Raw genomic sequence first — 26462 nt, 5'->3', positions numbered from 1 at the left:
CCAGTCATGTCTTCAGACACTGAAATGTCCCTGGAGGGCAAAATTGTCCCAGTTCAGAACCACTGCTTTATGGTACAGTGTCCCCTGGTGTGATTGGAATTATTGTGGTAATGTAGTTATAGAGTATCAACCATAGTGTACAACACAAAAGCATACAGTTATGCTTTTCTATGATATTTGAGAGACAAAAATCTGCAAAGACTCTTAAAGGACATCAAATCAACCCGAGTTCCTGGAAAACCTGTAGTTCCTGATTATCTTTGATTTATGGGGTTATAGGTGACTATTATTTTATTCTCTGTAAGCTTTTTTGTTTGTTTTGTTTTCCAAGTGTTCTATTCCAATATGTGCATTATAATCAGAGCAGAACAGAAGACTTACAATAAAGAAAAGAAAAATGACTGGGATAAACATTGGCATTTTTTTCCATCCAAATAGTTCTTCCTTTACTTCAGTTTAGCAAGGATCGGGTCCAGAATGACACTCGTGCTTTCTTGCCAAATCAGCTTTCATCTCACATCTAAAGAGATGACTAACATTTGTACGTTGTGCTTTATAAATTACTCCTGCTTTCACATATATCATCTTGTTTGATTATCACAACAATCCTTTAAAAAGAGCTTGGAGCCCCAGGTTCCCTCTACTATTGTTTCAGATCTTTAAAGTCAAATGATGATATCAACCCTTTCCTATGCTTCAAACCAGAACCATTTTCTCCATCATAACAACTGAAAAGCTTTGCTGTTCTTGGAGGCCCAGACCCGAGAACAGACCTACAGCCTAGACCCTTGCTAAACAAAATGTGGCCCCCACACGAACAGCGCTGGCATCACCTGGGGTGTTGTCATGTCATGCAGGGTGTCATGCAGGGCCTCTGGTCCCGCTCCCCACATAAGAACACAGGACATGGTGAGGCCAAAAAGGAACACCCACGGAGCCATAGATAGGGGAGTCACACCACTATATTCCCGCTGGTGGCTGGGTTAGAGACACAGGAAGCAGGAGCCACACAGATGTGCAACCTGCTGTCCGCTTCTCTGCCAACCAACCTCACTTGCTAACTGCAGTTCGCGCTTGCCAGCCCCCATTTGCTGCTAGCGTAGCCACGGCAGTTATATTAGTGGCCAATGGCACTGGTTACAGTTGACGGCCAACTAGCCACGGCCAACAAGCCAGCACCTTTCCATGTGAGGCCGAGAGCCTGGAAACTGTACTCTGGGTTCTGTCCCCACAGATGTGGTGAGCAATGTAAAATCTCAGGGCCACTTCAGACCTAGTCAATTAGAATCTGCATTTTTGCAAATCCGCCCCAGGTGATGTCTATGCACATTACAGTTTGATGACCCCTGACACAGGCCACGGGGTTAGCACTGATCTAAACGCTACAATCAATATTTTATTCGTCTGTGTATCCCCATGCACAGCAGCATTTGGTACTTTCTCAATGTATCGGTACATCACTACTGTAAGAAATTACCATAGGCTTAGTGCCTTTAAGGAAAAAAACGGTTATTACCTGATAGTTCTGGAGGGCATCCAAAGTGGGTTCCACTGGGCAACATCAAGGTCATCAGGGCTGCATCCCTTCTGAAGGCTATAGGGGAGAATCCGTTCCCTTTGCCATTTAGCTTCCAGAGGCCCTTTGCCAATCTCAAAGCTAGCAGTGTCTTCAAATCCCACTCTCCCCTTTCTCCTCTCCCCCCCCCCACCCTTTTACTTATAAGGGCCTGTGATTACATTGGGCCCACCTGGATAATCCAAAATGCTCTCATCTCAACATCGTTAATTTAATGACATCAGCAAAGTATAAAGGAGCATAGTCCTAGGTTGTAGGGATTAGGACATGGGCAATTTGCGGGGGTGGGGGGGTTATCCTACCGATGCCACTCAATAAATGTTTGTTGAATTGGATTCAAATGGGCTGAACTGATCTATTCTGGCTCACTTCTTCCCAGACGCCTACTTTCTCGGGAACTGCATCTCCCTTCTAGGCACTCAGTGCTTCCTGCGAGTCAGTCTACCTACCTGTCTTCTTTTCCACTTGCTTGTCTGCACCACAGCATCCAGAACTGGCCCGCTTCTCCTGCCCGCCAGTCATACCTTTCAACTCCTTCTTTAGCAACTATAAGTGTCAGCGTTCATTTCCTTCCACTCCCATCTCACCTGCCCAGGCTTGTTCACTAGCCACTGCCTGTATTTCCTTCTTTTTTGTGCCTTCTTTCCACTGTCTTCCCTATGATGCGTATGCCTCAGGCCACCCGCCTGCCACCTGCCTGCCACCTGCCTATTGGCCCAGTTACCACCCTTCCTTTTTACAAATCTCCCTTAATATTCATTTCTTTAAAAAGGCTTTTAATGTTACCTTCCTGGTAAGACATTGTTTCTTTCTCTACTTACTCTCCATTCAAACGCACAAGAAAAAAAAAAAAAAACGAAAGAGAGAAACCACAAATAAATATATCTCATGTTTACAAAGCACATTAGCAAGGAGAGTCTCAAGAACGTACAAGCTGGACTTTGTTAATGACTCTACATCATGGTAAGTGGATTAGGAGACTAAGAAAATCATTAACCTCTGGTTGAGAACATAGACTGAAAAGAATTTTCCATACAGTGACAGCCAAAGTTCACTTGCAGGTTTAACCTCTTAATGTGTTTTTCCCATGAATCAGCCCATCTGATGAGCTTCATCGCCACATAGTTCTCAGGGGCAATGGGACATAGAAAAGGCTAGGATTTTGACTGGGAAATTTGGAAAACATGCCATGTTTTGGGAGAGACTAAAGCATGACAGACTACAGAAACCTAGAGATAAAGTGGTAGGATTCGGAAGAGATGTGAAGGGAGAAAAAGCCACTATTCCCAAATCTATTAAAACAGAGCTGAAACAATGGGAAACAACTGAGCTAATATGAGTGAAAATGCTCTCAGGCTTCAATCTGTCATACACATTAAAGTATTGGTTGGTGCAAAAGTAATTGCGATTTAAAAGGTTAAAAATCATTGCAAAAACTGCTACTACTTGTGCGCCAACCTAATACTAATGATGACAGTAACCACCAAAATAAGAACATTAAGTTATAGAAGACGAAGAAAACTCAGACTACCAGCTTTGCCCAGAGCGACCTCACTACATTATTCAGATCCCTAGTAGCAGAAAAAAAAAAAAAAAAAAACATGAAGCTAAGGCAGATACATTCCGTGTTCCTGACAGAATCCTAATTTAGTTTGCGGTATCAATGTACCCGACTGCAACATTTCTCAGCCACACTTTGAAACTATGAATGGCCAAAGGACAGCTCTAAACATTGAGACATAAACCGAAATCCGCTGAGAGTTTCTGGGAAAGTCTTGCTTTCCTGACATAGACAATGACCTTTCTCCCTTGTCTTTCCCCACTTACACTTGTGTGGAAAGCAGATGTAATGGCTGGACCTACAGCAGCTGTGTTATGCATATGACAGAAGGAGCAAGAAAACAGCAGACCTCAATACTGAAATCCTTGAGCCACTGAATGAAGACCAATAACTTTCTATCTCTAGGTTTCTTGTTATATGAGGACAAAAAGTAAACCCTTAATTGCTTAAGTAGATATCATGCCCAGTTTTTGAGTTTTCTCTTCCTTGTATCCAAACAGAATTCTTTACCGATACGGAAGCCTCAAAGAGAACCTAGAACTGGTCCTGGGCAAACACGCACCTTAGGTGAAATGAGTTTTTGACACCTTCCTAACTTCACTCCCAAAGTCTTTCTCCTTCTTCGTGATATCCTCTCCTCGTTGGCCACTTGTCAGAACGTTCCAGTCGCAGAGATTTTAGTGCAGTCCCGAAAAGTGCCGCTCTATGCAATTCTACTGCCTATCTTAGGAGACCTTTCCATCTTCACATGATTAAATTCACATCTGGCATGTCACAATGCTTAACAATTGTAGGACATCACTTTACTTATATTATCTCACTCCTAAAAGAATTCTTTAGAGCAGTGATTTTCCAAAGTGTCATCCCTGGTCCAGCAACGTCAGCATCACCTGTAAAAAGGCAAATTCTGCATTTTTACACCTAAGACCCACCGAATCAGAAACTTTGATGGTGGATGCAGCAATCAGCCCTTTAACGAGCCCTCCAAGTGATACAGGGGTGTGCTCAAGTCTGAGAACCCCTGCCATAGAGTATTATGCACTTTTCAGATAAAAAAAAATTGTGGCTTTTGTGGATGCTATGGACTTATCAAAGGCATCACGATAGCATAATGCGGACATTGAAGACAGTAATGTTCTGGCTCTAACCTCAGGGCTCTTTTTACTACATACAAGTGTTTTTCCATCCAGACACACCTGTTAACTGCCTCATTCTAGAGGGAGCTGTCATTTTGAGGGGAAGGGAAGGGAAGGGAAGGGAAAGGAAGGGAAGGGAAGGGAAGGGAAGGGAAGGGAAGGGAAGGGAAGGGAAGGGAAGGGAAGGGAAGGGAATCTTACAAACTAATTCACTAGAGTATTAATATCTGATAATATTTCTGCTTTGCCTTTTCAAGGGAGTTTACATTTAAAAGAAATACAGCTCAGATCACCATGAGATACCACCTCACACCCATTAAGATGACTGCTAGCAAAAAAAAAGAAAGAAAAAAAAAAAGAAAGTAACATGTGTTACAGAGGATGTGGAGAAACTACAGTCCTGTGTACTGTTGGTGGGAAAGTAAAATAGACACTACAGAAAACAGCACAACAGTTCCTCTAAAAATTAAAAAATATAATTCCTCTACAATTCAACAGTCCCACTTCTGGATATATACCCAAATGAACTGCAAGCCGGGACTTGAACAGATGTGCGTACACCCATGTTCCTAGCAGGGTTATCCACAGTAGCCAAAAGGTGGATGCAACCCAAACGTCCATTGATAGAAGAATGAATAAACAAAATGTGGCCTACAAATACAGTGGAATATTGTTCAGCCTTGAAAAGGAAAGAAATTTTGACAGAAGCTACAACGTGGATGAACCTTGAGGACATCATGCTTAGTGAAATGAGCCAGACACGAAAGGACAAAGACAGTACGATTCCACTTACATGTGGTGCTTTGAGTAATCAAATTCATAGACATAGAAGGTAGAATAGTAGTTGCTAGGGTCTGGGGGAGAGGAAGGTAGGGAGTTATTGTTTAATGAGTTCAGCGTTTCAGTTTTCCAAGGTGACAAGAGTTCAGTAGATGGATGGCGGTGATAGAAGCATGATGTCAATGTACTTCACGTCACTGAGCTGTACACTTAAAAATGGTTAAGATGGTAAATTTTATGTTATGCGTAATTTACCACCATTTTTAAATGTATTTTAAAGGGAAAAAAGAATACAATTCAACTCATAAAATTCCTGCTCACTTCCGATAAGCCAAGTATTAGCAATAACACAATCAGGATGACTTCCTTGGAACTACTCAAACCACGCCCCAAAAGTGATACTGAATGCCACACAGAATTTTGGAGCACAGTTGGGGATTACACCAAAGATCAAGTGTTTTTTAAGTCCTCTCAGGTGTGGGGTGTCATGGAGGGGTGATTTCTTCAAGATTGTTAATAAATGTATCAAGTTGGGAAATAGAGATGTGAGAGATTTGGCCAGGTTGAAACTGTTAGACTTAGCATACACCATTTTGAGTAAAGGTAAAGATTAACACCTCTATTCACAACAAATGCCTCCTTTATTTATAATAATGTTACTAAACTTACAAGCAAGAGAAGGCAGTTAAACCAACAAGGAGGTCTCTGCCTCTAATGAGTCCCTCTTGGGGACACATATACCCTTCAGGAGTGCTAGTAATCCAGTCTTGTAGAAAAACAGATGGCATGGGGCAAATGCTGATTGCCAGAACTGGTCAGTATTTTTAACAAAGGGCCATACTTACTAATTGTTCCCCAATTATTTTCAATTCTGAAATCATTTCATACTTACTGAAAAGATGGAAAAAACAGTACAAAGAATTTCCACATTCCGTTTACTCAGATTCACTAACTTTTACCATATTGCCACGTTTGCTATCTCATTCTCCTATCTATATACTTCATATTATTTATTTCTCTCTGAACCATTTGAAAATGCCCCTTTTCCCCTTAATACTTCAGTATATATTTCTTAAGAACGAGGATGTTCTTTTATAATTCTACAATAGTTACCCAATTCAGGACATTTGTCACAGATACAATAGTTTTATCTGTAGTCCTTAACTCAGTTGTGTCAATTGTACCAATTAATGCCTTTTATAACATTCCCTTCTCCAGTACAAAATATAGTCGAGGATCACGTACTGAATTTTCTATGTTATACCATTTTAATCTCTCTAAATCTGAAACAGTTCCTCAGTCTTTCAGTAGATGTCAGCTGTTATATAGAATATTCCTCAGTTTTGGTTTGGCTGATGTTTCCCTGTGATTAGATTTAGTTACATACGCTCAATCAGAATGCTAATGTGATGTTGTATCTTCCAAGTCTCATATCTAGAGGCACACAAGCCCATCACTGGTGATAATTTTTATTACTAGGTCAAGGTGTTGTCCAGTTTCTCACTATATATTTACTGCTTTCTTTCCATGCACCTAATAAATAACCTGTGGAGAGATATTTTGAGACCATAGTACATCTAGCTATGCATCAAAATTTACACCCTAGATTTAGCATCCATTGATGATTCAAGCCTAAACCAATCTTTGCTAGGATGATTATAAAACAGTAATTTTTGCAACTCCCTCTGTTTATCAGTTGGCATTCTACCTTAAGGAAGAACCCTCTTCTCTTCTCTGTTTTGATTTATCTATTTATTATCAGTATGGACTCATGGATTCTTATTTTATTCTGTGGGTTACAATTAATTACTGTTCTTATTTCTTTTGATGCTCAATTTTTTCCAGATTTGGCCAGCAGGCACCCCTTCAAGCTGGTTTCTATATCTTTTTGACAGGTTCCCATCATTTTTTATGAAGACTTCTTTACTTTCTGGCATAATAACATGTTCCAAGTTCATCTTGCACCTTCCCTGTTCCAGTCCTGGAGTCACTCATTTCTCAAAGAAGCTCTAATTCATTTTCTTTTTTCCCACATTTGTAACATTTTGAGATGGAATTTTGTTTTGTTTTTGATGACTGGGTTTCACTTTCATATCTCTTTCATATTGTCATTAGACATCTTTTAAGGAATATAAAATGGTGTGTGGGAGAGACATCTATGGCTATCATCAAGAAGACAGGACACACAACAGGTACTGGTGAGGAAGGTGAAGAGGGAACCCTCATAGAATGTTAGTAGGAATGTAAATCGGTCCAACCACTGTGGAAAACAATATGGAGATTCCTTAAAACATTAAAAATAGATCTAAATGATCCAGAAATTCCACTACTGGGTATATATCCAAAGGAAATACAAACAGTATTTAGAAGAAACAGATGCACTCCCATATTTATTGCAGCATTATTCACAATAGCCAAGACATGGAAACAACCTAAATGCCCATCAACAGACGAATGGATAAAAGAAGATGTGGTATATATACACAATTGAATATTCTTCAGCCATGAAAAAGGAGGAAATCCTGCCATTTGTGACAACATGGATAGTCCTTGAGCACATTATGCTAGAAATAAGTCAGAAAGAGAAAGACAAATACTGTATGACATCACTTATATGTGAAATACTTATATGTACAAAAAGAAAGTCAAACTACCATGTTTCCCTGAAAATAAGACCTAGCAGGACAATCAGCTCTAATGCGTCTTTTGGAGCAAAAATTAATATAAGACCAGGTATATATTATATTATATTATATATTAATTATATTATATTAATTATATTATGTTAATTATATTATTTAAGACCCAGGCTTATATTATAGTAAAATAAGACTGGGCCTTACATTAATTTATTATATTAATTATATTATTTAAGACCCAGGCTTATATCATAGTAAAATAAGACTGGGCCTTACATTAATTTTTGCTCCAAAAGACGCATTAGTGCTGATTGTCCAGCTAGGTCTTATTTTCGGGGAAACATGGTAGTGAAAAACAAAGAGTGTAACGGTGATTAGCAGTATAATGGTGGGGGTTGGAGAGATAAGACTGATGTTGTTTAAGGACGCAAACTTGCAACGAGTAATAAATAAGTTACAGTGATCTAATGCACAGTGAAATGAATATTGACAACAATATTGTACTATAATTATGTAATGTGATAAATATAGCTACAAAGGCAATCATATTATAATACATAAATGTATTAAAGTATCACGTTATACATCTTAAATTTTCAGTTATATGTCAAATATATTCAATTTAAAAAGGAAAATATAGAATATAATTTAAAAGAAGCAAAATGGCAATTTTAAAGAAAATGTACAACAGTATGTTTTTTATATAGGGGTGGGGAAAAGACTTCTGAAACAAGAACCTAAAAAAAATTAAAAAGTTGATTAATTTGATTCTGCCAAAATAAAGAACACAATAGACAAAGTAACAAATAGATGAGATTTTGGGTGAAAATATTAGTAACATACAAAACCAGCAAGAACTTAACACCTTGTAGCATGCAAACAACTCCTAAAAATCAATAAGGAAAAAAGTGAGAAACTCAATTTTAAAATGAGCAAAGTATTGAATAGACAATTCTCAAAAGGGAGGCTCAAGAAACTAAGAATATGAAGAAATGCTCATACTCTTCAGTAAACAAAGAAATTCAAATGAAAATAAGGTTATTAGAATGAAAAAAAATTAAAAGGTAAATAATTTCAGAGAAGGCATGATGTAACATGGAAAGTTTGGTATACTTTGGGGAGAACTGTAACCTGGTACAGTCATTCTAGAAAACAATGTATCCTCTATAACTCCAAAATCCCCTTCTGGTTCTATATGTCAGACAAATTCATACACAGCTTCACAGGGGACTGCTGTATGGTCATTGGTTGTGGTGTGGTCTGTGGTACTGGGACCTGAAGACAACCTAAGTGTCCAGCATTAGGGGACTGAAATACAGTGAGTGCAATGGTAGTTGTCAGGAGCTGAGGGGAAGTAGGAATGCAGAGTTAGTGTTTTATTGTTACAAAGTTTCAGTTTGGGAAAATGAAAAAGTTCTGGAGAAGTATGGTGGTAATGGTTGTAGAACAATGTGAATGTACCTAATGCCAAAGACCTGTACACTTAAAATTGGTTTAAATGGTAAATTTTGTGTATATTTTACAACAATTTTGAAAATATTTTTAAAAATACAGTGGATGCACATTATGAAATACCCTGTAGGAGTTAAAAATATTGAGCTAACTGTAGTTATAACCACATGATCTTAAAAACAGGATTGAATGACAAATTAAAAACACAAACACGTTCCAAACAACACTCCATATTTCACTAGGACACATGTGTCTTTAAAGATTCATTATCAACATATTAGTTTGGAAACTTATTAAGGAGAGGGGACTAGAAACAGAGGTTGGGGATTAAGGGAAAAAATAATAAAATAAGAGGGGTGTTACATGGACCAAGGATGAATGACAAAAAGACATTATGAACTGAGAAATTTGTACCTTCAGTTAAAAAGAATTGACATCATACATGTGAAAATCCTTTGAAAACATATAAAGTTTTACAGTTTATAATTTATTATTTCCTTCACATTTGAAGAGGACTGAAATGAACCAAAATAGATTTGACTCCTAATTTTCTGAATCTTCAGTGAATTCTGAAAAATGGTGATTTACACATTGCCTAAGGATCCCACAATGGAAGTTCATCTGTATTTTATGAGCTTTTAAATGTCTCCAGTGATCTCTCATTACCACAAATTTCTTCTTCCTCTTTTTTATATTCTATTCCACACTGAGCCAGATTAAGGGGTGGGTCAGACAGGAGTTGCCTGGGGTGCTAGTATTTAAGAGGTGCTAAAAATATCGCTAGAATAATAGCAAGATGGAAAAAATTATTTTTCCTAGCACTCCTGTTACAGAGAACACTTTGCAAGGTTAGAAAGAACCCAGTGATAAATTATGTGGGGTGGGGCTGTGTGTGGCCCCTCTCCCAAGGAAATACACAAAAATAGGAGCTATTTACACTCAGGGCCATAAAGCCCCAAGGTAGAGTTGTGCACAATTCCAGCATATGTCATTTACATATGAGCTACAAGACTGTCCAGGGTGGCCTTGTTTAAACTGCCGCCTTCCTTAGCTGTTTGGGTGAACAAATATCCCACTCAATCTGAATGCAAGGCTTTTGTTTCAGACGTTGGATAAGCATGTTTGGGGATGGAGTTGAACTGCTTAGGGAAAGAGAGGACCAGATGAGTAACAACAAGGGACCAGGTTCTTAGACTGCCTGGGGAGCCACCTGCTCCTGCTGGCTCTGTTTCCAGGACAGAATTTCCAAAGGTCCTCCTTTTGGAACGTTGAAGTCCAACCATCACTCCCATGTGTACCAGGCCTTCAGAATCTAACTGTGCCATTCATCTTGCCATCCTTCCTTAAGTAGCAGGAAGAGAAAGGAGCAATAGATGGCAGATGGCAGCTGGAGGTCAAGAGGTCCTCTGTGGACTCTATTTGCTAATGGAGCAAAGCTATCAAGAATCTTGGCCTGACCCTAAAGGGTATTTTTGAGAAGAGAGACAAGTGTCTTGATTTGGCCCTAATTCTTAAGGAATAGGGGATGGACCACTACTAATTCCTAAGGGCATATTGGGAATATCAAGAGAATTGTTTGTTCATTTGTTTGTTTGAGCATATCACTGTGTGATGCTTGGAAACCATAATTCTTTAACCTCCGTTCTCAACTCATTTAATACAGCTTAATCTAAAGTGTAAAGCAGGCATCCAAAAAGGTGTTTTCTGACTGCCAACAAATGAATTAGGGTTTGAATTGTAGTTTCATACATCCTTAAAATAACTCAATTGTTTTGCTCAGGTTCCATATTAAGCTGTTTAATGAACTTATGTCATACATAAAACAATTCACAATATTATGTTCATTGACACTTCAGAAAGACCCAGCACGCAAAGCAAAAAGGGATCTGTTCTGGTGACATGTCTAGCATCCCTGAGTGTCATTTGCCAATTGAACAATTCTTCATTGAGTGCCAGGTACCACCGCAAGTGCTGAATACACCATTGGGGGCTGTGCCCTGGTGGCACTTGGAGTCTGGTAGTGTGATTTCACAGAAGGACTGGGACATGGGCCTTTTCCAGCCTACTCTGCCTGTCATCTCTCGAGAAAGCCACTGCCCATCTCAAAATGAGGAAGTTAGTCCAGATGGCTTTCAGGGTCCTTTCCAGCGTTTGAACTTGAAATTTTGAATAAAATGTAATTCTTTACCACCTTTTTTATATGAAATGAGCTCTAACTTTTAAAAAGACACCTACATTGGAGCATGGGCTAAGCATTTTATACACACTATTTTCTTACTCACCCTCCCAGTGGTCCTCTGAAGCAGGCACATATATGCCCAGTTTTCAAAGCAAAAAGCTAAGTACCTTCTCTAAGGTCACAGAACTAGCAAGGGCCGGGTGGAACACAACCCAGGTCGTCTGGGACAGAACTGGAGCCCTGGCACTGTCTTTGCCTTTTTAAACTGCCTCTGCTGCTTGCCCCCGGTTGTCAGCAGTATCTTTGCCAGGCCCTGCCTGGGACCCACAGGCTGTCAACTCTTGGTGTTTTCAGTTCTGTGCAGTTCAACTATTTGTTTCTTCTCTGTGAAACGAACGGCCTCCTTAAGAGGATCCATTTGTAGCGTGCTCCAGCCAACTGACCAGCCAGCCGAGAGGAGCAGCTCTTTCCCAGCACGGGCGGAATGCCGGGATGACCGATAGCAGCGCCGCGCGATCTCCGCCATCCTCTCCCCACAGAGCGCTGAGCGGCGTTCTCATAATTTACATGCTCCACTTGAAATATAGATGCTGAAGCACCAGAATTATACATCTGTTCCCTTGACTTTTTAACCAAAGAGTGCTAGTTTATTGCTGAGCTTAAGGATAAAAGAAGCAAGAAATGAAAGTTGGATTGAGTTTTTTTTTTAAGTTTCCTCCCCACTAAGTACAATCAGATGTTGGACTCGGAGAGCCGGATGCTGGGTGATGTTCACTTCACTTTGCCTCTCAGTTTATCAGCTCGTTTTTTTTTAGGTAACACTTTTCATCACAAAAGAAAACCGAAGAGCTCTATACAAATATTTTCAGTTAAATGCATCAAACAGCCCCCATGTTGTGGTGCCAGAAAGAATAAAATAAAACAGGAACGGTATAGAAACTGATTTATGAGGCTTTGTAGGGAAACAACTATCCTTTCATCTCTGGATACACAGTTTATCTTTGACCCTGGAATACGCGCTGGAATTCTGGGCGAAGGGCACCCATTCAGAAATAATCTGTCCAAGCCCTGAGGGGCTCCATCATGAACCAGAGATCAAACACCTTTTATGTTCTTTCTACTCCAGGATTAAAACAGCAGACCTATTATATTTTAATACACAAATAAAGAATCGATCAGGGGAATCTGCTGCCTCAGCAAACACTTTCATCCAAAAGAGCAAATTATTTGTGATCTGAAACCTAGGGAGTATCTCTGTTGAGTGTCTCATAGATGGAGAGGTGGCCTGCGTCCTTTCAAAGATAGGGAGGTAAATGAATGAGTTAGTGGTTTGATATGTCTTTTCATGAGGAAAAGAAAATGTGAAAGGGCTCATGTTCACCCTGGCTCTAAGAAACGTGGATTCATTTAGGATGCAAGCACAAGAAACTTCTCTACACCTTTCTCACACTTTCTCCTTTGACCAAGAGAATCTTTTCCCCTGGCCCAGAGATTTATGTGTGGTCTCCAGGTGCATCACCTAGAGTTCCTCCAGGTTTCTGCACCTGGAGATCAATCTAGAAGCAAGCACAGGGTTTGGGCAGGAAATGCAGAGATGCCTGGGCACCTGCAGAGATGTAGGACCAAGGCACTGTGGTGAGCACCAGCTGAGGTCTACCTGACTCGGGAGTCTTTTTTCTGGTCTCCAGTAGCCTTACCAGTGCCTATGTCTTCATGTTCCTGGCCAAGGTTGGTTGGTCCAGGGATGGTACTTTACCGAAGCCTGACTGATCGGAGTTCTTTCTCAGGACTTTTAACTGGAACAAGAGCAGGAATTCAGTATGTTCAGGGGTTAAAGCTATGAAAATATGATACTTGGTTTGCAATAAGAGAGAATTATTTGTCCAAAATGTAGGTTCCTGGACCCTGTCCCAGATCTGCTGAATCAGAATCTCGGAAGCAGCACTGTAGAAATTGCATTATGAACACAAATACCAGATAATTTTTATGTACCTAAAAGTCTGAACACCTCTACTCTAAGAATTCAGGAGGGCTAAGAATTCCAAGGGTTGGGTAGAGGGTTATACTTTCCAACTCTGCCGTGGTTCCCACTGATTTTTGGTTGTTAATCAGCGTTCTTAACTCATTTCTTTAAGTCCATATAAACATAGGATGGAAAACCACCCTCGCTCCTTCATTCCAGCCCAAGCACTATTTTAAATACCTGGAATAATGAAAATGGAGTGGGGCAATGAACACAGTATATAGAAGAAGCAACACTGGATACCTTACACTGATCGGCTATACCCACCAGTGGTAGAGTAGATCATTGTTTACCAGATATTTACTTTCTCCCCTCTCCCCTTGAACTTTCCATTATCCTTTCCTGTGACTTTAGACTTTGCCATATGACTTGCTTTGGACAATAAGATGTCATCATACATATTCAAATATCTCCTAAAATCATCAAGTAGAAAAGAAATCTAGAAAATAGGGAAGTTGGAGTTTCATTTTAACTCTGCTACTAACCAGCTTTGTGAATTTGAGGGTATGGGTTGAATCACTGACACATCTAAGTTCCCTTCCAGTTTTGAAATTGTATGCATTACATAATGCAGCTGACATCACAGGGAAGGATTTCCCATTGGAATAGAAAATGGCATCATCATTGCAACATGAAAAGTAACCTGATTATAGTATGTAGTACAAAACAGGGACACTGTAATCTGAAACCAGTTTATCGTAGTTCTTTAATTCTTTCATAAGGAGCCCAGTTTTCCCCTCCATCTTGACAAAAGTGTTTCCTGAGCTGCAGTGCTAAGGTAATTCTTCCCTCAGCTCAGAAGAATCAGGACCAATACTTGGGACAGCACCTAATTTTGGTACCGTGTTTCCCCAAAAATAAGACCGGGTCTTATATTAAGGTTTGCTCCAAAAGATGCATTAGGCTTATGTTCAGGGGATGTCCTGGTGAAAAATCATGCCAGGGCTTATTTTCCAATTAGGTCTTATTTTCAGGGAAACACAGTAGCATCATCTCCACCTCCCAGGTGTTCTGGCTCCCAGCCTCCTTCCTACACATTCTATCAGTACTCTGCTTCAGCAGTTTCATTCACTATAGTCTAAGGCACAAGTGAATCAGACATTTGACAGAATAATCTGGGAGTCTTTTCAGAAACACTGTGTCTCCGGTCCCTGATCTAGTACATTAGAATCTCCAAGGATAAGTCCCAGGAATATGAGTTTTGAAAAGCTTCTTAAGCTATTCTGATGGTTGGTAAGGTTTGAGGACTAACATCCCTCCCAGAGCAGGAATCCCAGCCCAACTATGTACCAATGACAACTCATTTGGCCAGTCCATTCCACTTTTGGACAATGTCAAGGTCAAAAATATCTTTCTAAAACTGAGATTTTCTGGAACTTCTGCCTGCTCCTATGAATTTCATGCTGTGAAGCTATAGAGAGGAAAGCTAATTCTGTTTCCAGAGGAAGATTTCATATATGAGAAAATTGTACTTGCTCTTGGCCAGAGCTGTACTTCTCCTCTGGATATGCCAGTTGACCAGTGTCCTATTAAAGTGTTGTGACCAGCACAATGCTATCTTGAAAAAACACAAAATGTGGCAGTAGACTTTCAAGTATTATCCTTCCTGGGGATACTTACTTTGTATGAAAGCTAGAGGCAGAAGTACAGGAATTAGCCTGGAAAAAAGGAAAGCTTGAGGATGAGTTTGACCTTCTCAATGTTCCCCCAAATCCTGAAGTTTGGGCAGGGTAATCTTCTGCCTGTTCCAAGACATACCCTAGGGTAATTATGCCCATTCTTGGAGGCCTGCCTCCGCTCTTCTCGGTGTTCATTACAAGAAATGAAAAGAAGCATTGAGGCAACCCAGTAGAGGTCCTTCGCTGCCTCCATGATATCTAGAATGATGCATATCTCTCTAATTCACAAATCATAAGAGGTGGAGGACCCTTCCAAGGCATACTCTTTCCTAAATAGAGATGCTGGAGGAAAACAGCAAGATCGTACAGTCATCAGAGACAAAAGAGAAGAGACACACCCTCAGCTACTCACAGGCTTCCCTTCCGCCCCTCTGAAGCAGGATCTCTGTCTCCAGCCATGGCAGCACCTGATGGCCTAATTTCATGCTTGTTCTAATTTCTAAAATTCTCCTGGAGAAAGGCCACCAGTCATCAGCTGATTTGTAAAGTTTGACAATGTCTTCTGTTCAAGAGGCAAGATACTAATGCCAGGAAATTAAAAACAACCAACGTGACCCTTAAACACAGATGAGAAACACAGTGTTTTCCTCTGATCAGTGCTACCACAGAGTGAGAATGGCCCAGGTGATTTTGTCTTCAAAGGTCTGATAAATGGATCGCTTTCCTGGGGAGAGTGGGAAGGTTTCACAACAAGGTAATAAGCCACAATGAAACTGGATGGTACGTTCCAGAGTTTAAAGGGAGGAAGTGGCCAGGTTGGCTGGCAATTTGGTCCTTATGGATGTGAAGTCAGTTAGCAGTGTCACATTGAGAACACACCTACACGACTGGGCCTCCATCGTGAAGCTGTAGTGCTCTCACCACACCTGCAAGCAGCTTTGAACCATATCTCCTAATGACCAATCTTCCCAGCTACCCTCACCTCTCCCAACACAACACAGTGGGTCTTTCCATCAAGATTCAATAAAGTCATTTGTTGTAGCACAAGTACTTTGTTTCATCAAAACCTGCTCACTTTACATCATTCGCATCCTTTGTTCTCATTTTCCCAATCCTGTCCCCTCCAAGAGGGAGAAAGTAGAGTACAGTGCATAAGGGGATGGGTTTTAGAATTGGACAGAACCAGAAACCTTAAGCAAGTTATTTAACTACTTAAGCTTCACTCTCCTCATTTGTACCTATAGCTCGTTAGGACTTTTAAATGGAACTTTGCATATCATCAGCCGTAAGTAAATATTAGCTAACTCACTGGCAAGTATGCTCAGACACGTGTGCATGTGTGCACACCTACACTCACACACAGCACGATCACCTGGAAATGAAAGCAAAGGGATCTACAACCTTGAACAATTCACACCCACTCTGTGGGCCGCAGTGTCTACATCTGTGCAGTGAAATGTTGTGCTAGGTCGTCCCTCCGAACGCCGCCAAGACATACAGTCCAGCAGTCTGAATCCACATTACAGCATCTCTATATGAACTGGCATGGAATGATCTCCAAGATACGGTACTAAGTGGGAAGGGCAAAGGGCAGAACTGTGCACATATATGTTCCCACTCATGCATATGTGTTCATAGACTAGCTCTGGAAAGATATATAAGGAATTGGCGACAGCAGTTGCCTCTGGAGAGAGGATCTGGAAGAAGATGGGAAGAGGGAAACTTACTGTGCACTGTACGGCAGGCCCCCCACTCACCTGGTTTTGCTTTCCAGGTTTCAGTTACCCTGCCGTCCACCAAAGTTTGAAACTATTGTATGGAAAATTACAGAAATAAACAATTCATAAGGTTTCAACTGAGTGCCATCTGAGTAGCATGATGAAATCTCATGTTGTCCCACTCAATCCCACAGGGACGTGAATCATCCCTTTGTCAGCTAATCCATGCTGTGTCCCCTCTCCGCCCATTAGTCACTTAGTGGCCATTTAGGTTATCAGATTGACTGTCACAGTATTGCAGTACTTGTGTTCAAGCATCCCTTATTTCACTTAGTAGTGGCCCCAAAATGAAAGAATAGTGCTGCTGGCAATGAGGATATGCCATAAAAGAAAAAACCATAAAGTGCTTCCTTTAAGAAAGAGACAATACGAGTTGGACAATTAAGTTCACAAACTCATCCTAGAAAAAGTGCTAAATACCTCATTGCTGAATATCACTATGGTCACCTGTGAAGTACTCCCCTTGGGATGCTATGCACTGATGCCAGTGGCTAGTCCACCCTTCAAAACAATTTTGGAACTCTTTTTCTGGAATAGCCATCAGAGCTGTCGTCATATTACCCTTGATGTCCTGAATGTCATCAAAGTGTCTTCCTTTCAATATTTCCTTTATCTTTGGGTAAAGAAAGGAGTCATTGGGGGCCAGAGCAGGTGAGTAGGGAGGGTGTTCCAACACAGTTATTTGTTTACTGACTAAAAAGTCCCTCACAGACAGTGACGTGTGAGCTGGTGCATTGTCGTGATGCAAGAGCCATGAATTATTGGTGTAAAGTCGTCTAACTTTTTCATGCAGCCTTTTCAGCACTTCCAAATAGTAAACTCAGTTAATTGTTTGTCCAGTTGTTATAAATTCATAATAAAGAATCCTTCTGATATCAAAAAAAAAGGCTAACAACATCGTTGCAACAAGTTCGCAAACTTAATTGTCAGACCTTTGTAACTTCCAATTACAATGTTCTTCCCAAAGATTTGGCAAAAAATACCCTCCAACTATCGGCATCCCCAACCATCAACATCATTTGACATTTGATGATCCGCAGCAGATGGTTCTCCTCCTGATGTTCCATCAGAAGGTCAATAGTACGCGGCTGCTGTCTCACATTCACCTCACGTCATCTCATCACGTAGGTGTTGTCTCATCTCATTCACATCCAAGAAGGGTGAGTACAGCACAATAAGATATTTTGAGAGAGAGACCATATTCACATAACTTTATTATTACAGTATATTGTTATAATTTTATGTTGTTATTGTTAATCTCTTACTTTGCCTAATTCATAAATTAAACTTTATCGTAAGTATGTATGTATAGGAAAAAACATAGCATATGTGGGGTTCAGTACTATCCATAGTTTCAGGCATCCATTGGGGGTCTTAGAATGTATCCCCTGTGGATAACTGCTGTATGCCCTTTGTAGTCTTATACCATGAGCATTCTTCACCTATTTTTTTAGTAATTTAAATTCTAGAAAAGAGGTCCACATTAAAACTGGGTACAAAATGGCTACTTTTATTATAGTGTATTTCCTTCTACATGTAGTTTTCTTTTATAATTTTATATTTATAACAATACTGAAAAATTAAATGATACAGGCTGCAGTTCTGGTGAATCTTAAGGCTGAATTTTTCCACCTTAATAATTAGTTCTTAAAGCCACTCAATTCTTCTTGTAGGCTGTTGGAAGTTACCAGCTCTTGGTGAGAAGGAAATACCTTCTAGGAAACACCATGGATCAAAGGTGGGGAGAGTGACTTAATTATGGATCAGACACTTTATATACATTATCTCATTTAATCCTTATAACAATTCTCTGTGTTGTTCATTTCTCCATCACAAGGAAGAAAGAAGAGAAAGCTCAGACAGGTGAGATGACGTCCCAAGGAAGAGGGGAGGTTTAAACCTGGGTTTAACTTGACTCCAAGCCCATATGCATTACAGGTTGCCATTCTGCCTCCTGGAAGTAATCTAAGAAAACAGGTCCACATTAAGACTATTAGTCATTTATGTGAGTGGGGAAAGGAGAGGAAATGCCATATAAAAATTGATGGACTAGAGCTGACTTAGTTACTATGAGCCATGCCTGTTTCCTCTTGTAGGCTTTTCAGCATCGGGGTAAGCTTCTTAAAACACATCCCTTGGCTCATGCTTCAGGTGTCCCACTGGACAATTTAGCTCTATTATACACAAAGTGTATTTTTAAAGACTTTCTTTCCAGAAGATTAATGCTACAGATGGACCTCAGGCTGAATAGATTGGCCACAGCCACCACAACTCATTGGTTCTGTTGGATCTTCCTGCCATGCGACAAACATGTGACCAGCCGGGATTCAAACTCAGGACTTTCAACAGCCAAGTCTTTAAGGCCCCTTCCATCTCTGCTTTTCGTTTCACTGGTGGAGAAAATGTGATATCCAGATAAGCAAAAGGAGTAAGAGAGACTACATTGGGGTCAGAACTCTGATCTACCACCTCTGTAGCTTGTGTCCTTCCTTCTACACCAAAACGCTGCCATGAAAATGAGCCCTTTTTCTTTTTTCCTTTTTTTTAAGATTTTTAATGACTTTAGTCTTTACAAAAATGAGTTTTCCTTAGAAACACTATCAACAGTGCTATTGAGGAGCATACCTCTGGGCAGTGAGCCCCAATTCATTAGTCAGAATGTTAGCATCAGAAGTTACGCCCGTCACACTGCAAGCCGTGTCCTCATTGAGCTTAACATTTTTTCAGAAAAACAGACTTCATCAAGAAGCGTGTGGGTGTTGAGTCTCTCTGCTACAAGCAAAACACCACTGTTTGTTAAAATTCCCAAACAGGTGCCTGCATGTCCACTCGCCTCCATAGCATATTCAACTTGGTGCAAACGACCTTCTGGGGAAAACACAGTGGAACAGGAGTCATATCTTCAAGATATGTTTTCTGAACATTAGAGTTCTGGAGGGGAGACCCTGAAGTCACTCCTCAGGAGAAAACCACCCAAAATGAGCCCTTTTCAATTTCTGGGAGACGGCGTAAGACAGTCGTTGCGACGGTTAGGAGTACAGACTCTGAAATTCCAATGACCTGGGATTCGTCTGTATGCAGCCACATCCCAGATGTATGACACTGGACGAGTTGCTTCCCTTCTCTAAGCCTGTGTCCTTTACATGTAAAATGAGGATAACAATTATACCTAATTCACAAATTAAATTTGTGAGGATTAAATTAGACACACAAAGTGTTAGACAAAAAAACAAAGAACACAATAAATGTTAGCTATTATTATCATCTAACTTATAGTTGGAAATGGATTTTGCCAAAAAAAAAAAAAAAAAACATTAAACATATGGATACTTCTCCTTCAGTAGGCCCTGAGCTCTTAGGGATCATATCTTATTCACCTTTGAAACTAATTTGGCAGAGGGATTTATTCTATTCCAAGATCCACTACATCCAGGCTTCCAATGAGGCGTTTCATGTGGGAGACTGTCATAGCTTATACCACATGACTCTCCACAGAAACCAAGTAAAGGTACCTTATCTGTAAGGCTTGGCCGAAAGAAGACAACACGAGTTAACTGAATTCATCAAACTTTTAGGTTTGAATAAAGGACTTACACTATGAGGAGGGCACAGGAGGTGGGCAGAGAAAGAAGCCAAAAGATGCACAGAAGTAACAGCAAAGAGAAGCCATGTTGGGAAGGAAAATAGAGAACATTGAGTGGGAATCATAGGAAAAGCAGACACAGCCAGTAGACACTTCATCCCAATGGAAGAGTCCTTCTTTATCAGAAGGAATTGCGTTCAGCTGTTTGTACCTAAGACCTAAAGACAATGGCTCATGCCCGTAAAGAGTTATTATCTTTCATAAGAGATGAACGAACAGAGAAAAGCAATCCAGAGCTGATACAGAAGATCCTCAAAGTGAACAGGCATCCAGTCTCCTTTGATTTCTCCAACCTCCTTTGAACCTGGCTGGAAGCTCACGGTCATAAGAGGCTATTAGAGTTCCAAACTCCAGAAAAAAAGGAGGCAAAAAAGATACTCCTCCCTGTTGTTTCAGTTCCCTTGAGAGAGATTTCCTGAGGTTCCACCCATGGCTGTCCACCTGCATCTTGATGGCCACACCTAGATGCAAACTATGCTGGGTAATGCAGCCTTTTAGCTGGGCATGTCGCCAGGCTAAATAAAGTGAGGGCTCGGTTACTAAAGAAAAGGAGAGTGGTATTGAAGAGGCAACTAGCAATTCCTGGTACTTTCCCTAGGTCATGTGTTTAGCTGCCAAGGGAACAACAAGGAAGAAAGGTTGCTAGACCTGGGTTGTTGACCCACCTTCTAGTGCCCAGAGCACGTTCCAGCCTTTGTGAGACCTGCTAAGGGTCAAGATTTCCATCTTCCTTATTTCCTTATCTCCCCTTAAAATAAACTATTTCCTTTTTAAAATAACTTAAATAGGCCCCTGGAGTGTTTTCTACTTAACAGAACCTAAATAAGACATAGGACCAGTTACTGGCATGTATCTGGCACACAGAAAGTTCTCTGTAAATGTTAATTAAACTGCACTAAATTCCACGAACAATCACATAGTTCTGTCATTTACCCACCTGCTCTCTGCCTGCACTGAGTCTACAAATCAGTTATGTCAGAAGACAGTAATGGGGTTTTTGTGTTTCTTTTTCACAGGGCTTTTGCAAGTGTTGTATGCAAAGTCATCATTAATAGCAAGTGTTTCAGTACTTTCTGAGTTCTAGATCACACTGAGTCCTTCATTGCTTTAGCATGTGGGTTGAACAATGATGATCCTGTATTGATTTCATGGCCATTGCCACCAAGCTTGAGTTTCACAACCAATTGGGGCAACTGAGGCTAATCCCTCTACTTTCCTGCAGGGAACTCCTAAATCTACAAGTTCCATTTTAAAAGCTCTGATTGAAATAAAAATTAGAGGGGAGAGTAAAAGAGAGCTGAGTCACATCCAAAAACTCCCAGCCCGAAATGACAGGAAATAACTGTGGACTCTCTCCAAGCAGGAGAGAGGAAGTTGGGAAGCAAAGGGCTAAAAAAAGTGTAATGGAGACTAAAGTAATGAATGCAATTTACATCAACCTCCCAGATTATACATTTTTGAAAGTCATATCTTAGATTTATGGATTGTCCATAAATGAACTAGTTAGCCTGCTTTGTGAAAAAATGTCCATTCATGGACAACCCAAAATGAAAGATGGTCTCCTTTTGGGGGGCTGTAGCTCACCCTTATAACATCCTCTTATTAGCCCTGATTGTTTCTTCTACAGACTCCTAAAAGACCTTAATTCCTTCTTCAAAATGGCAATATTTCAAATATATGAAAACACAAATCAAGCCCTTTTCTGTTAAGGTATCTCTTCTCCAGGTCATCATCCTCAATGTCCTTAATTGTCTGTAGTTAGACAAGACCTGATGACCATTTCCATCCTTCTCCTTGGCTCCATTCTTCCTATGGAACCAAGTCCATCAATGTCCCCATTAAAAATGCAATGCACAGAACTGGATATAAAATCCCAGATGTGATCTGACAGGGGCTAAATACACTGTAGTTAGCATTCCCCTTGATTTGGAGATTCTATTAACGGAACCAAAGTTTTCATTAGCAATTTCTTATAGCCATGACTCATTCTTGGTTCCTTTCAAGCTTGTGACCCTCTATGACTACCAGATCATTTTCACATAAACTAACATCAAATCAAATCTCCCTTAACATATAGTTTCATAATTGCATGACAGTTGCTTTCAAAATCCAAATATAAGATTTTCTCTTTGATGTATAGTCCAGTAAAGCTTAATCTTCCATCAACAATTGTGGTCAGACCTCCCAACTTAATATCATCCACAGATTGATAACACATGGTTTATGTCTTCATTTGCTAGCCAGGATATGGTCCAAAATAAGACAACCATGAGCCTTAGGACTAAAGATTGTCCTCAAAATTGGCACTTAATTATTATTCAAAATATTTTGAAGGTAGCGGTTCAAACAGCTAAAAATCCACCTGACTTCAATGTTTTCCATCCTAAAATTCCCTATCACGAAAGACTTTGTTAAATGCCTTGCCGAATTGAGACATATCTTGTCTATGGTATTCCCCGATACCTCTCTCGTAAACCCCATCAAAAGAGGAAATGGTGTTAGTTTGGCTCGATAGTTTCACAACAGCTCAGGTACCTTCCTACGAACTTTTTATGATGATATTCCATGAAAACAATTTGGTGATGACTGACAGAAGCATAACCCGCTTGGGCCATACTACTTAATAATAAAGTACTCATCGGTAAAATAATACTTCAGTACCTGCCAGCATGTTATACTTAACGTCTTAGTTCTGTGGGGTAAAGGAAGTCATTTCTCCAGTTTTCTTGTTTTGTTCTAAAAAATGGTGCACGTTATCGTCAGTCTAGTTAGCACATATGAAGCAATCACACCATTCTTTGTTGCCTAGCTTGTATCTTCAGCGATGACCTAAACTCTTTTGTAGTCATTACATCCATGGGTATGAGGTCATTGGATTGATCTCAATTCAAAACAAAGAAATAATAACATATGTTAAATCAAAGCCTGGAGGGAGAGTATCTTACCCGATTGGTGAGTTTGAAATAGGGAAGAGGGCATGAATAGCTCTGCCTATTTCTCTCCCCTTTCCTTCAAGATCCAACCTGCCTGCAGAGAATGGAGATACTCCATCACTCTCTGTATGCAGGTGAGGTGTGGTAGGCCAGTGCTGACTCTTTCTAGATGGCTATTTAATACTGGGGTTCAGTATTAGAGATCAATTCTAGGGGTTAGTTTTAGAGATTAATTCAAGAAGTCCCCTTGCTCCTGGATATATAATTCTCCAATATAATCATAATCAGTAATAAAGGCTGGTAAATTATGATCTGCTCTCCAAATGCCAACTCCTTTTTCTTACTTCTTGATTGAACCCCAGGCATACAACAGAGGTGCGAGTTTTTAGGCTCCTCTAACATCCATAACAAAATACTTGGATGGGGAGTTCCCCAACCAAGCATGCTTGTTAGAGGGGTCCCATATCAGGGCAGAAATTGTTCCATTCTAGCATCCCTGCTCTGTCATTGGCTGCAAGCAGCCTGGAGAAAGTGTGGCCTTGGTATAAACACCACAGTGAATCCAAAGATACTGGAACTGTCATTTAGTTGTCCCTGCCTAGTACATTCTCTTTCTCATTCTTTATCTCAATTGTTCTCCTAACTCCATGAGATTGTGTGTTTGTATGTGTGTTACTTTATGAAGTGAAGATGGATATACATAGTTTCTACATAGAGATAGATGTAGGTCATACAGGTAACATTAGATAGATGATTGATAGATAGATAGATAGATAGATAGATAGATAGATAGATAGATAGATAGATAGAAAGACAGACAGATAGATGACAGATAGATCATATACATTCTATAGAAGCATTTGATGCACTTAACATTTACATACAAAATCTTAGAGATAGATTGGCCAGGTCAAGTTATATTGGAAAAAAATCCCAAATGCGTGTACACAGAGAGAGAGATGTAGATTCAACTCTTGATATGGCCATTTGCATATTTTATATAGAATTTATATAATGAACAAAAGAGATAAATGTGAATGTGTAAATTAGCAGGCACTAAACACTGGTTAATTATTATGATACATTTAACATTACACCAGATGCCAACATATTTCCAAATGCCTCTGTCCAGCATGCCCTAAATGTGTTTAAATATAAGTTAAAAACCAAAATAATTAAGGATACTAGAGTATGATAAAAGCTTGGTACAATCATTAAAATAAATATAAGTGGGTACCACAAACCCAAGTTTATGGCACCCACAAACTTGCTGGCAGGATCCAGCTAACTCAAGAACTATCAGCCCTACAAACTGGACCCTAAAATGAAATAGGCCTGAACTTACAGACCTAAAATAGGAACAAAGAAAGTTAATCCAAAAATAGATAGTCAGGTGGGTCAATAAGAATTCCAGTTCTGATTGAAAACCCAACCTTAAGGCTAAGCGTCTTTATTATTCTACAGGGAATAGTGGATGCTCCTTCTTTCTTCATCTTGACCTTCAGGCATTTCTTTGCTCTTTCGCACGACTGTGACTTTGCAGAAGGAATTCCAGAAAGTTTCTTAATACAAGTCTTTCATTCCACAATTAGAATTAAGCTTTTAAAAGCAGACAATGTAATACAGATGGCCAACAGACATATGCAAAGATGCCCACTGTCACTAACTATCAGAAATATGCAAATTAAAACCACAATGAGATCTCACCTGACTTGAGTCAGAATGGCTATCATCAAAAAATCAACAACGTTTTTGTACACCTGAAACTAATAATAAAATTTGAAAAAAATCAACAAACAAGTGTTGGCGAGGATGTGGAGAAATGGGAACTCTCATACACTGTTAGTGAGATTGCAAATTGGTATAGCCAATATGGAAAACAGTAAGGAGGTTCCAACAAAAATTAAAAATAGAACTACCTTATGACCCAGCCATCCCATTTCTGGGTATTTATACAAAGAAATCCAAAATATTAATTTGAAAAGATACATGCATCTTTATATTCATTGCAGCATTATTTACAATAGTCAAGATATGGAAGCAACCTATTTGTCCATCAATAGAGGATTGGATAAAGAAGATATGGTATGTATGTACACTAGACTACTTGGCCATAAAAAAATGAAATTTTACCGTTTTTGACAATGTGGATAGACCTAGAGAATATTATGCGAAGTGAAGTCAGACAAAGAAAGACAAATACCACATAATTTCACTTATATGTGGAATCTAAAAAACAAAATAAATGAACAAATAACACAAAAACAAACTCAGATAGATACAAAGAACAAACTGATGGTTGCCAGGTGGGAGGGGTATTGGGAGTCTGGGTGAAAAAGGTATTAAGAAGTACAAAGTGGCAATTACAAAACAGTCACGGGGATGTAAAGTACAGCATAGGGAAAATAGCCACTAATGATATCATAACTATGTATGGTGTCAGGTGGGTACTAGACTTATTGGGGGGATCACTTCGTAAGTTATATAAATGTCTAATAACTATGCTGTACACCTGAAACTAATATAATATTGAATGTCAACTGTAATTAAAAAAATAAAAATAATTTTAAAAATAGAATATATTACATATTTAAAAAGCAGATGATGTGATAACAAAATTACTTAAACGCACATTAAAAGGTACGCAACTACCATGTTTCACCGAATATAAGACCTAGCCAGACAATCAGCTTTAATGTGTCTTTTGGAGCAAAAATTAATATAAGACCCGGTCTCCAGTATATTATATTATATTATCCTATCCTATCCTATCCTATCCTATCCTATCCTATATTATATTATATTATATTATATTATATTATATTATATTATATTATATTATATTATATATTATAGACCGGGTCTTATATTAATTTTTGCTCCAAAAGACGCATTACAGCTGATTGTCCGGCTACGTCTTATTTTTGGGGAAACACGGTAATATTGGAACCTCTCTGGGCAGAGCAGTGTTGCCTTGGTGAGGAGTGGACATGATCCACACACTGGAGTAGGTGGATTGTGTGCGAGGGATATATACTTGAGAAAACTGAGTTCCTAAAGATGGGAAGAAAGTGAAATCAGGAAGTGAGGACTAAGTGAAGAGATATTTGTACACCCATGTTCAAAGCAGCATAGTTCACAAG

Source organism: Rhinolophus sinicus, chromosome 16 (assembly GCF_057876585.1).
Source record: "Rhinolophus sinicus isolate RSI-liver-muscle chromosome 16, RSI-T2T, whole genome shotgun sequence".
Classification (NCBI taxonomy): domain Eukaryota; kingdom Metazoa; phylum Chordata; class Mammalia; order Chiroptera; family Rhinolophidae; genus Rhinolophus; species Rhinolophus sinicus.
This window is presented reverse-complemented; position numbering follows the sequence as displayed.